General features: G+C 40.8%; 1 protein-coding gene and 1 pseudogene across 8 annotated transcripts in view; one reads left to right on the top strand and one right to left on the bottom strand.

Moving 5' to 3' along the window:
- Positions 1-12,630, bottom strand: part of LOC309659832 (large ribosomal subunit protein eL29 pseudogene) — a 183,950-nt pseudogene that overhangs the window by 50,006 nt on the left and 121,314 nt on the right. The window lies entirely within an intron of this gene.
- The window catches only part of PARL (presenilin associated rhomboid like), a 64,030-nt gene that overhangs the window by 30,756 nt on the left and 20,644 nt on the right, over positions 1-12,630 (top strand). The gene's annotated exons all lie outside the window — the stretch shown is intronic.

Raw genomic sequence — 12,630 nt, 5'->3', positions numbered from 1 at the left:
AGCCATCTGGTCCTGGTCTTTTGTTTGTTGGAAGATTTTTAATCACAGTTTCAATTTCATTACTTGTGATTGGTCTGTTCATATTTTCTGTTTCTTCCTGATTCAGTCTTGGAAGGTTATACCTTTCTAAGAATTTGTCCATTTCTTCCAGGTTGTCCATTTTATTGGCATAGAGTTGGTTGTAGTAGTCTCTTAGGATGCTTTGTATTTCTGCGGTGTCTGTTGTAACTTCTCCTTTTTCACTTCTAATTTTATTGATTTGAGTCCTCTCTCTCTTTTCCTTGATGAGTCTGTCTAATGGCTTATCAATTTTGTTTATCTTCTCAAAGAACCAGCTTTTAGTTTTATTGATCTTTGCTATTGTTTTCTTTGTTTCTATTTCATTTATTTCCGCTCTGATCTCTATGATTTCTTTCCTTCTGCTAACTTTGGGTTTTGTTTGTTCTTCTTTCTCTGGTTCCTTTAGGTGTAAGGTTAGATTGTTTACTTGAGATTTTTCTTGTTTCTTGAGGTAGGCTTGTATAGCTTTCAACTTCCCTCTTAGAACTGCTTTTGCTGCATCCCGTAGGTTTTGGATCGTCGTGTTTTCATTGTCATTTGTCTCTAGGTATTTTTTGATTTCCTCTTTGATTTCTTCAGTGATCTCTTGGTTATTTAGTAACGTATTGTTTAGCCTCCATGCATTTGTGTTTTTTACGTTTTTTTCCCTCCCTGTAATTGATTTCTAATCTCATAGCGTTGTGGTCAGAAAAGATGCTTGATATGATTTCAATTTTCTGAAATTTATTGAGGCTTGATTTGTGACCCAAGATGTGATCTATCCTGGAGAATGGTCCATGTGCACTTGAGAAGAAAGTGTAATCTGTTGTTTTTGGATGGAATGTCCTATAAATATCAATTAAATCTATCTGGTCTATTGTGTCATTTAAAGCTTCTGTTTCCTTATTTATTTTCATTTTGGATGATCTGGCCATTGATGTAAGTGAGGTGTTAAAGTCCCCCACTATTATTGTGTTACTGTTGATTTCCTCTTTTATAGCTGTCAGCAGTTGCCTTATGTATTGAGGTGCTCCTATGTTGGGTGCATATATATTTATAATTGTTATATCTTCTTCTTGGATTGATCCCTTGATCATTATGTAGTGTCTTTCCTTGACTCTTGTAACATTCTTTATGTTAAAATCTATATATCTGATATGAGTATTGCTGCTCCAGCTTTCTTTTGATTTCCATTTGCATGGAATATCTTTTTCCATCCCCTCACTTTCAGTCTGTATGTGTCCCTAGGTCTGAAGTGGGTCTCTTGTAGACAGCATATAGATGGGTCTTGTTTTTGTATCCATTCAGCAAGCCTGTGTCTTTTGGTTGGAACATTTAATCCATTCACGTTTAAGGTAATTATAGATATGTATGTTCCTATGACCATTTTCTTAATTGTTTTGGGTTTGTTTTTGTAGGTCCTTTTCTTCTCTTGTGTTTCCCACTTAGATAAGTTCATTTAACATTTGATGTAGAGCTGGTTTGGTGGTGCTGAATTCTCTTAGCTTTTGCTTGTCTGTAAAGCTTTTGATTTCTCCGTCAAATCTGAATGAGATCCTTGCTGGGTAGAGTAATCTTGGTTGTAGGTTCTTCCCTTTCATCACTTTAAGTATATCATGCCACTTTCTTCTGGCTTGTAGAGTTTCTGCTGAGAAATCAGCTGTTAACCTTATGGGAGTTCCCTTGTATGTTATTTGTCGTTTTTCCCTTGCTGCTTTCAATAATTTTTCTTTGTCTTTAATTTTTGCCAGTTTGATTACTATGTGTCTCGGTGTGTTTCTGCTTGGGTTTATCCTGTGTGGGACTCGCTGCTCTTCCTGGACTTCGGTGGCTATTTCCTTTCCCACGTTAGGGAAGTTTTTGATGATAATCGCTTCAAATATTTTCCGTGGTCCTTTCTCTCTCTCTTCTCCTTCTGGGACCCCTATAATGCGAATGTTGTTGCATTTAATGTTGTCCCAGAGGTCTCTTAGGCTGTCTTCATTTCTTTTCATTCTTTTTTCTTTAGTGTGTTCCGCAGCAGTGAATTCTACCATTCTGTCTTCCAGGTCACTTATCTGTTCTTCTGCCTCAGTTATTCTGCTATTGATTCCTTCTAGTGTAGTTTTCATTTCAGTTATTGTGTTGTTCATCTCTGTTTGTTTGTTCTTTAATTCTTGTAGGTCTTTGTTAAACATTTCTTGCATCTTCTCGATCTTTGCCTCCATTCTTATTCCGAGGTCCTGGATCATCTTCACTATCGTTATTCTGAATTCTTTTTCTGGAAGGTTGCCTATCTCCACTTCATTTAGTTGTTTTTCTGGGGTTTTTTCTTGTTCCTTCATCTGATATATAGCCCTCTGCCTTTTCATCTTGTCTTTCTGTGAATGTGGTTTTTGTTCCACAGGCTGCAGGATTATAGTTTTTCTTGCTTCTGCTGTCTGCCCTCTGGTGGTTGAGGCTATCTAAGAGGCTTGATGGGAGGCTCTGGTGGTGGGTAGAGCTGACTGTTGCTGTGGTGGTCAGAGCTCCGTAAAACTTTAATCCACTTAACTGTTGATGGGTGGGGCTGGGTTCCCTCCCTGTTGGTTGTTTTGCCTGAGGCAACCCAACACTGGAGCCTGCCTGGGATCTTTGGTGGGGCTAATGACAGACTCTGGGAGGGCTCAGGCCAAAGAGCACTTCCCAGAACCTCCGCTGCCAATGTCCTTGTCCCCACGGTGAAACATAGCCACCCCCCGCCTCTGCAGGAGACCCTCCAACACCAGCAGGTAGGTCTGGTTCAGTCTCCCCCGGGGTCACTGCTCCTTCCCCTGGGTCCCGATGCGCACACTATTTTGTGTGCGCCCTCCAAGAGTGGGGTCTCTGTTTCCCCCAGTCCTGTCGAAGTCCTGCGATCAATTCCCACTAAGCTTCAAAGTCTGATTCTCTATGAATTCCTCCTCCCGTTGCCAGACTCCCAGGTTGGGAAGCCTGACGTGGGGCTCAGAACCTTCACTCCACGGCGTGGACTTCTGTGGTATAAGTGTTCGCCAGTCTGTGAGTCACCCACCCAGCAGTTATGGGAATTGATTTTACTCTGATTGTGCCCCTCCTACCTTCTCATTGTGGCTTCTCCTTTGTCTTTCGATGTGGGGTATCTTTTTTGGTGAGTTCCAGTGTCTTCCTGTCGATGATTGTCCAGCAGCTAGTTGTGATTCTGGTGTTCTTGCAAGAGGGAGTGAGAGCATGTCCTTGTACTCCACCATCTTGGTTCCTCTCCCCTGGATAAGTTCTTATTTTCCTGTGTTCCTGTCTTGCTAGTTGTTTGGCATAGGGTGTCCAGCACTGTAGCTTGCTGGTCGTTGAGTGAAGCTGGGTCTTGGCGTTGAGATGGAGATCTCTGGGAGATTTTCGCCGTTTGATATTACGTGTAGCTGGGAGGTCTCTTATGGACCAGTGTCTTGAAGTTGGCTCTCCCACCTCAGAGGCACAGCCCTGACGCCTGGCTGGAACACCAAGAGCCTTTCATCCACACGACTCAGAATAAAAGGGAGAAAAAATAGAAAGAAAGGAGATAAAATAAAATAACGTAAAATAAAATAAAGTTATTAAAATAAAAAAAAATAATTATTAAGAAAAAAATTTTTTAAAGTAAGAACAAAAATCGGACTGACAGAACCCTAGGACAAATGGTAAAAGCAAAGCTATACAGACAAAATCACACACAGAAGCATACACATACACACTCACAAAAAGAGAAAAAGGGGGAAAAAAATATATCTTTTGCTCGCAAAGTCCACCTCCTCAATTTGGGATGATTTGTTGTCTGTTCAGGTATTCCACAGATGCAGGGTACATCAAGTTGATTGTGGAGATTTAATCCGCTGCTCCTGAGGCTGCTGGGAGATATTTCCCTTTCTCTTCTTTGTTTGCACAGCTCCTGGGTTCAGCTTTTGATTTGGACCCGCCTCTGCGTGTAGGTCACCTGAGGGCGTCTTTTCTTCGCTCAGACAGGACACGGTTAAAGGAGCAGCTGATTCAGGGGCTCTGGCTCACTCAGGCCGGGGGGAGGGAGGGAAGGATACGGATGCGGGGCGAGCCTGCGGCGGCAGAGGCCGGCATGACGTTGCACCAGCCTGAGGCGCACGGTGTGTTCTCCCCGGCAAGTTGTCCCTGGATCACGGGACCCTGGCAGTGGCGGGCTGCACAGGGTCCCGGGAGCAGAGGTGTGGAGAATGACCTGTGCTTGCACACAGGCTTCTTGGTGGCGGCAGCAGCAGCCTTAGCGTCCTATGCCCGTCTCTGGGGTCTGCGTTGATAGCCACGGCTCGCGCCTGTCTCTGGAGCTCCTTTAAGTGGCGCTTTTAATCCCCTCTCCTCATGCACCAGGAAACAAAGAGGGAAGAAAAAGTCTCTTGCCTCTTCTGCAGGTCCAGACTTTTTCCCGGAGTCCCTCCCAGCTAGCCATGGCGCACTAGCCCCCTTCAGGCTGTGTTCATGCAGCCAACCCCAGTCCTCTCCCTGGGATCCGAACTGTGAAGCCCAAACCTCAGCTCCCAGTCCCCACCCGCCCTGGCGTGTGAGCAGACAAGCCTCTCGGGCTGGTGAGTGCTGGTCGGCACTGATCCTGTGTGGGAATCTCTCCGCTGTGCCTTCCGCACCCCTGTTGCTGCTCTCTCCTCTGTGGCTCCGAAGCTCTGCCACCCGCAGTCTCTGCCTGCGAAGGGGCTTCCTAGTGTGTGGAAACCTTTCCTCCTTCACAGCTCCCTCCTACTGATGCAGGTCCCATCCCTATTCTTTTGTCTTTGTTTTTTCTTTTTTCTTTTGCCCTACCCAGGTACATGGGGAGTTTCTTGCCTTTTGGGAGGTCTGAGGTCTTCTGTCAGCGTTCAGTAGGTGTTGTATACGAGCTGTTGCATATGTAGATTTATTTCTGATGTATTTGTGGAGAGGAAGGTGATCTCCGCGTCTTACTCTTCCGCCATCTTGAAGCTCCCGGTGTAGTTTTAGTTTTGATTTGCATTTCTCTAATAATTAGTGATGTTGAGCATCCTTTCATGTGTCTGTTGGCCACCTGTATGTCTTCTTTGGAGAGATGTCTATTTAGGTCTTCTGCTTTTTGTTTGATTTTTTTTTTTTTTTTGTCCCCGCCACGTGGCTTGTGGGCTCTTAGTTCCCTGATCAGTGATTAAACCCCGGCCCTCGGCAGTGAAACCACTGCATCCTAACCACTGGACCATCAGGGAAGCCCCTGGGTTGTTTGTTTTTTTGTTGTTGAGTTGTATGAACTGTTTGTATATTTTGAAAGTTAAGCTCTTGTCAGTTGCATTGTTTGCACATGTTTTCTCACATTCTGTAGGTTGTCTTTTCGTTTTGTTTATGGTTTCCTTTGCTGTGCAAAAGCTTGTAAGTTGGATTAGGTCTCATTTGTTTATTTTTGTTTTTATTTCTATTGCCTTGGGAGACTGACCTGAGAAAACATTGGTATGATTTATGTCAGAGAATGTTTTGCCTGTGATCTCTTCTAGGAGTTTTATGGTGTCATGTCTTACGTTTAAGCCTTTAAGCCATTTTGAGTTTATTTTTGTGTGTGGTGAGAGTGTTCTGACTTCATCAGTTTACACACGGCTGTCCCACATTCCCAACATCACTTGCTGAAGAGACTGTCTTTTTCCCATTTTATTAAGGCAGAATAATATTGCATTGTATGTATACACTGCATTTTGTTTATCCAGTCATCTGTTGATGGGCATTTGGTTTGTTTCACCTTTTGGCTATTGTGAATAATGCTGCTAAGAACATGCAGTGTAAGTCTGTTTTAAGTCCCTGCTTTCAATTCTCTGTAGTATATATTTAGAAATGGAATTGCTGCATCATATGGTAATTCTGTGTTTAACTTTTTGAGAAACTGTTGAATTGTTTTTCACAGTAGTTGCACCATTTTACATTCCCACCAGCAATGTATCAATACAGGAGTTCCAGTTTCTCCATATCCTTGCCAATACTTGTTATTTTCCTTTTTTTCTTTTTTTTAATAATAGCCATCCTAATGTGTGGCAAGTGGTATCTCATGGTTTTGACTGCGTTTCCCTAATGACTAGTAATGCTGAGCATCTTTTCATGTGCTGTTGTCCATTTATTCTTTGGAGAAATGTCTGTTTAAATCCTTTGTCCTTTTTTTTTATTTTGGCTGCGCCACATGTCATGTGGGATCTTAGTTCCCTGACCAGGGGTCGAACCCACGCCCCCTGCAGTGGAAGTGCAGAGTCCTAACCACTGGACCACCAGGGAAGTCCCACTTTGTCCATTTTTTGAGTTGTCTTTTTGTTGAGTTGTAAGAGTTCTTTATATATTCTGGATACTAGACCTTTATTAGATATATGATTTGCGAATATTTTTTTCCTATTCTATGGGCTGTCATCACTTTAATAGTGTTCTTTGCAGCATGAACTTTTTAATGAAATCCATTTTATCCATTTTTTATTTTATTCTGCTTTAAGTGTTATATAAAGGAAACTGTGGCCTAATCCATGGTCACAAAAATTTACACCTATGTTTTCTTCTAAGAGTTTTATAGTTTTAGCTTTTACATTTAGGTCTTTGATTCATTTTGAATTAACGTTTGTATTCAGTTTGAGGAAGGTGTCCATGTTCATTCTTTTGCTGGTGGATATCTACTTGCTCTGGCACCATTTGTTAAAAAGACTATTCTTTTCCCATTGAATTGTCTTGGGACCACAGTAAAAAAAAAAAAAACCAGTTGACATAGATGTATGGATGTGCTTCTGAACTCTCAGTTCTATTCCATTGGTCTGTATGTGTATCCTTATGACATACTGGCTTGAGTACTGTAGCTTTGTACTTTAAGTTTTCAAACTGGGAATTGTGAGTCTTCCAACTTTGTTAATATGGAGTATTACATTGATTATTATATGTTGAACCAGTTTTGCCTTTCTGAATAAATTCCACTTGGTCATTGTTTATAATTTCTTATATTCTGCTGGATTTGATTTCGTAGTATTTTCTTGAGGATTTTCCATCTGTGTTCATAACGGATATTGGTAGTTTTCTTGTGATGTCTTTGTCTGGTTTTGATGTCAAGGTAATACTGGCTGCATAGAATGAGTTGAGAAATGTTTCTTTCTCTTCTGTTTTTTGGAAGAGTTTGAAAAGAATTGATGTTGATTCTCCTTTATGTTTGCTATAATTCATCAGTTGTAGTAAGTTGAATAGTGTTTCCCAGAATTCATGTCCACCCAGAAACTCAGAGTGTTATTTGAAATAAGGTAACCCAGAAACTCAGTATTATCTTAATTGAAATAGTGAGATCATACTAGATTAAGGTAGGCCCTAAATCCAATGATTTGTGTCCTTATAACAAGAGAATAGGACAAAAAGACACATGCTGAAAAGCAGGCCCTGTGAAGAGATGGAGGCAGAGACTGGAGTGATGCTGCTATAAGCCAAGCAATGCCAAGAGCTACCAGAATCTAGGAAGAAGGAAAGAAGGACTCCTCTTCCCTAGAGTCTTCATAAGGAAGCGTGACGCAGCTGACCATTTGATTTCAAATTTGATTTCAAATTTCTAGCCTCCAGAACTGTAAGAGAATACATTTCTGTTCTTTTAAGCCACCGAGTTTGTGGTAATTTATTATAGCAGCTCTAGGGAAGTAATATACTGGTAAAGCCATCTGGTCTTGGGCTTTTCTTTATGGGAAGTTTTTTGATTATTAATTCAATCTCTTTACCTATAAAAAAGGCCTATTCAGATTCTGTATTCCTTCTTCAGTCAGTTTCAGTGTTTTGTGTCTTTCTAGGAATTTGTCAGTTTCATCTAAGTTCTCATTTGTTGGTATACAATTGTTCATAGTATCCTTAGAATTCTTTTTATTTCTGTAAGGTAAGTGGTATCATTCTGCTTTCTTTCCTGATTTTAGTGATTTTGAGTCTTTTCTTCTTTTCTTTGTCAGTCTAGCTAAAGGTTTGTCAATTTTGTTGATCATTTCAAAGAACCAACTTTCAGTTTCATTGATTTTTCTGTTTTTCTATTCTCTACTTCATTTATCCAAACTCTTTATTATTCCCTTCTGCTTGCTTTAGGTTTACTTTGCTCTTTTTTTTCCCCTAGTTTATTAAAGTGGAACCTTAGGTTATTGCTTAGAGATCTTTTTTAGTGTAGGCATTCACAGCCCTATTTTTGCTGTATCCTGTAAGTTTTAGTATTGTCTTAGTTAGCTTGATCTGCCATAACAAAATACCATAGATCAGGTGGCTTAAACAATGGAAATTAATTTTCTCACAATTCTGGGGGCTAGAAGTTAAAGATCAACGTGCCAGCATGGTCGGTTTCTGGTGAGAACTTTCTTAGCTTGTAGACTGCCACCTTGCTGTGTCTTCATATGGCAGGTAGAGAGAGCAAGAGCAAGCTCTCTGGTATCTCTGTTATAAGGACACTAATCCCATCATGAAGGCCCCACCTCAGCCTCCTCTAAATCTAAGTACCTCCTAAGGCCCCATTCCCAAATACATCCCACTAGGGGTTAAGGCATCAACATATGAATCTTTGGGGGACACAATTCAGTTCATAGCAGGTATGTTATATTTTTGTCTTCATCCATCTCAAAGTACTTCCGAATTTTCCTTGCTATTTCTTCTTTGACCCATTGGTTATTTAGGGGTGCGTTAATTCCACATATTTGTGAATTTTACAAATGTATTATTGACTTGTAATTTTATTCCATTGTTGTCAGAGAACCTACTGTTTATAATTACAGTTTTGAAATTTTCAGGTTGAAAATTTATTGAGACTTGTTTTGTGGCTGAACATATGGTCTATCCTGGATAATGTTCCACATGCACTTGAGAAGACTGTATTCTCTTGAGTGGCATATTCTATAGATGTCTGTTAGGTCTAGTTTGTTTATAGTATTCAGGTCTTCTACATCTTTGCTGATAATCTAATTTTATCCATTATTACAAATGAGGTATTGAAGTCTCCCAGCTATTACTGAGTCATTTATTTTTCCCTTAAGTTCTGTCAGTTTTTACTTCATATATTTTGGGTTTCTACTGTTAGAAGCATATATGTTTGTAATTGTTATATCTTCTTCATGGATATCAAGATTTTTTTTTGACCCATTTTTCATTATATAATAGCATTCTTTGTCTCTAGTAACAAATACTGTCTTAAAGTCTACTTTGTCTTCTTCTTGTGGCTTTCTAGATCCCAGAAATATGTTGGAGGTTTTGTAAGCCCCTATGAACATATCATTCCTCATATTTTCGTTTTAAGATTTTTGTTTAGTCTCTATTATCCTATCACCTCAGGCAGCTGCAAACTTAAACACTTGCCTGTAATTGCTTTTGACAAACGCCCCCTGGGGAAATGAGTTTTGTACTTAAGCTCCCAGGCAGGTCAAATACAGACATCCTTGCAACTGGGGTCTTCCAAGAAACTATTATCAGATAGGTCAGATGACGATAATTCTTTGGGAACAAGGCTTTGAAAGAGATTCAGCTCCATTCTGTTATCTCTGGGGGCTGCCAGGGAAAGTGTATTTTCATGGCTAACATATCTGGAAAGCGGGGGGGTGGCACTAGGGCAAGTTAAAATGCCTCAAAGCTCACTGTTCTTATCAAGATTTATCCATTTTTCTTAAAAAAATGCTGGGTTGCAGCAAGCCTTTGGCTAGTTACCAGAGTTCTGAAAAAGTAGATTCTAACATTTTTTGCCAATTTTTTCATTGCTTTTATGAAGGACAGAACTTTTGGTGGTCTTTACTCCATTATTCTTGCTGATAGAATCCAGTGCATCACTTTTGGTAAAGGTAGGCACTGAGGCAGCAGCGACCTTCCTAAATCAATAGTGCCAAGCTGGTCCAAGACATGATTGAGTCAGGAGGAGGCAAGTAACACTCCTCCTAAATGGAGATACAAACAGAGACCCTAAGCAGTTCTACCTCTCAAAGGAGAAGGAAGGAGGGGAGGGAACCATTTTCTTTGAGCATCTACATACTAGGTGCATCTACAATCTATTTAAGCCTCACTACAACCTTTATGATGTATAGCAAGTATTATCCTCATTTTACAAATGAGGAAACTGAAATGAAGGCGGTGAAATGCCACAGGCCACAAAGCTTCTAAGTGACATGCCTAGGATTCAGACCTGAAAAGGCCATTCCCTTTCTACCATATTTTTCATGTATTGAGTCATCTCTGTGTGACCACTACATGTAATCATGCTTTCTCATTTAATCATCACTCAACTCTTTGAGGTTGATTTTATTACCCCCATTTTACAGACGAGGAAACTGAGGCTGAGAGATTAGGCCTCTTGCCCAGGTTATAGTGTAAATAGGACAGAGTCAGTCCTGCTGGGCTCCTTCACCCTTACCTTCAGACAGTGTGCAACTTACCTTCAGACAGTGTGCAATGCTTCCTCAGTAGGCCTACGATTGTCATACCTCCTGGTCACTTGCCTCTGGGGACCAACCTATGCTGTTCCCCATATAAGGAGCCCTTTGTCTGGTATCTGAAGTTCTAGAGTGACCAAGATCAAAAGAAAGCCCCTTGGCTACCCATGTCTCTGTGTCTAGTAGAAAGAGCACTACATTAGGAATTCTGGCTTAACCACTGAATTTGGCTCTCTGAAAACTTGTACCTCTTAGAGCCTCAGTTTTCTCATCTATAATTGGCCTTCAAAATGGGATAACCAGGGAAGAAAATATCTGCATTTTACTTTCTCTCTTTTTTGTTAGTGTATTTTATAATGAATTATAGTTGTTCATGTACATAATTTGGGTATATACGTTCAGTTGTTTACTGATGGGTTTTGCCTAATCGAAGATCACTGGTCTATGAAGTGAGGGGTTTGACCGCAGCGTGTTCCAGTACCAATATTCTGTCAAATTTACCAAAAACGCCTCTTACATTTCGGTTGAAAACTTGGCAATGTTAACTCTTTGGCTACTGTGAACCTTGATATCCTTGGTTATCTTTCCCTTCAGGTCTTTTCCCTGGTTGTAATCTCTTCAGCCAGAGATGCTCTCTACTTCTCTACAGTGCTGTAGTGCTTGCAGTTTTTGGAATTGGGTGCTGTATGTCACTGGTTTCAGGAAGTGGCCTGTGGAACTGGCAGAGTAGGCAGAGTAGTTGCCATTTTTCGGCAGGCAGGATGGGGCCCCATCTTGCTTTCTTTGCAGTGAACCATAACTGGAGCAAACTGCAAAGCCCTGACTTATCTTTATGACCATGGAAATCTGGGCCAAACTATTCTCAAGTCTTTTTTACCCTGAGATACCAAACACTGTGTATAACAATCTAGACCTAAGAGTCTCTGGGTGAGTAAAGATGTTTAACTCGGCAAAAGAAACTAAAGAACCCCAGGCAATACTAATCACTGCTCACTTCCTGTTATGATAAACCCCTGAGGTCTGTTCTGCAGCTGAGGAGGCTCTGCCCACCTTCCCTGCCCAGGGTTCCAGATTCCTCATTGGGATGTACACACAGTGCTCTTACTTGCCTTGTTTATGATCCCTTTCCCCCATTTTTAAAAAAATAAATACTGTTCCTCACATCATCTTGGAAAGAGTTGTAGTTACTTACTAAAGATGGTAAAATAGGGCTTCCCTGGTGGCGCAGTGGTTAAGAATCCACCTGCCAATGCAGGGTCACGGGTTCGAGCCCTGGTCTGGGAAGATCCCACATGCCACAGGGCAACTAAGCCTGTGTGCCACAACTGCTGAGCCCGCATGTCACAACTACTGAAGCCCGTGCGCATAGAGCCCATGCTCCACAACACGAGAAGCCACCGCGATAAGAAGCCCGCGCACTGCAACGAAGAGTAGCCCCCGCTCGCCACAACTAGAGAAAGCCCGTGCGCAGCAGCGAAGACCCAACACAGTCAAAAATAAAAGAAAGAAATTTTTTAAAAAAGGAAGATAAAAAAAAATTTTTAAAAAGAAAGATGGTAAAATAGCTGTCATAATCATAGTCACAGACCTCACTAGCAGGGCATCTGATAAAATTGATAGGATCAGTTCAGTTAAATGCAGTAAAACACCATTTAGTGTGCTATGAAGAAAGATACTACCAGTTCATTGGACACAATACCAATTGTAAGATGCATCCTGATTTCAGATATTAAAATGGGAAAGAATGTCTTTGGAAAGGAAACTACCATTTTTCATAGATTCTAACTCTTAAGTGGGAGAGCAAAAACTAGAGAGACTAGGAATGCCAGTGGATAGCTGAGAGTCTTACAGAGTGCACAAATGCGGGAGCCAAAGGAAAACTCCAAGATGTAGCAGCTGGCAGGGACTGTACAGTGAATATCTTCTAAAATAAATTATTTTACCAGAATGTTGCTGGAATCAGTCCTTATTTTCATTGAAGAAGTTGAAAGGGCTAGTTGCCTGTTGCCTAAAGAGACAGGATGAGTGAATACATGTTTAAATTTCTTTAATTCAAGTAGATGAGTGCCTACTATGTGTAAGGAGTTGTGGTACCTAAAATTAATGTATCTTTTTAAAGTTTGCAGTTTTTAAGAATAACTTAATTTCTTCCCTAGAATTAACTATTTAGTCACATTTTATCAGTAAACAAACTTACTCAATTTAGTGGTAGTTCTAG

The sequence above is a fragment of the Balaenoptera physalus genome (assembly GCF_965194825.1).
Source record: "Balaenoptera physalus genome assembly, chromosome: 4".
NCBI classification, from domain to species: Eukaryota; Metazoa; Chordata; class Mammalia; order Artiodactyla; family Balaenopteridae; genus Balaenoptera; species Balaenoptera physalus.
Note: the sequence above shows the minus strand (reverse complement) of the source record. Positions and strands in the feature narration are given on the sequence as shown.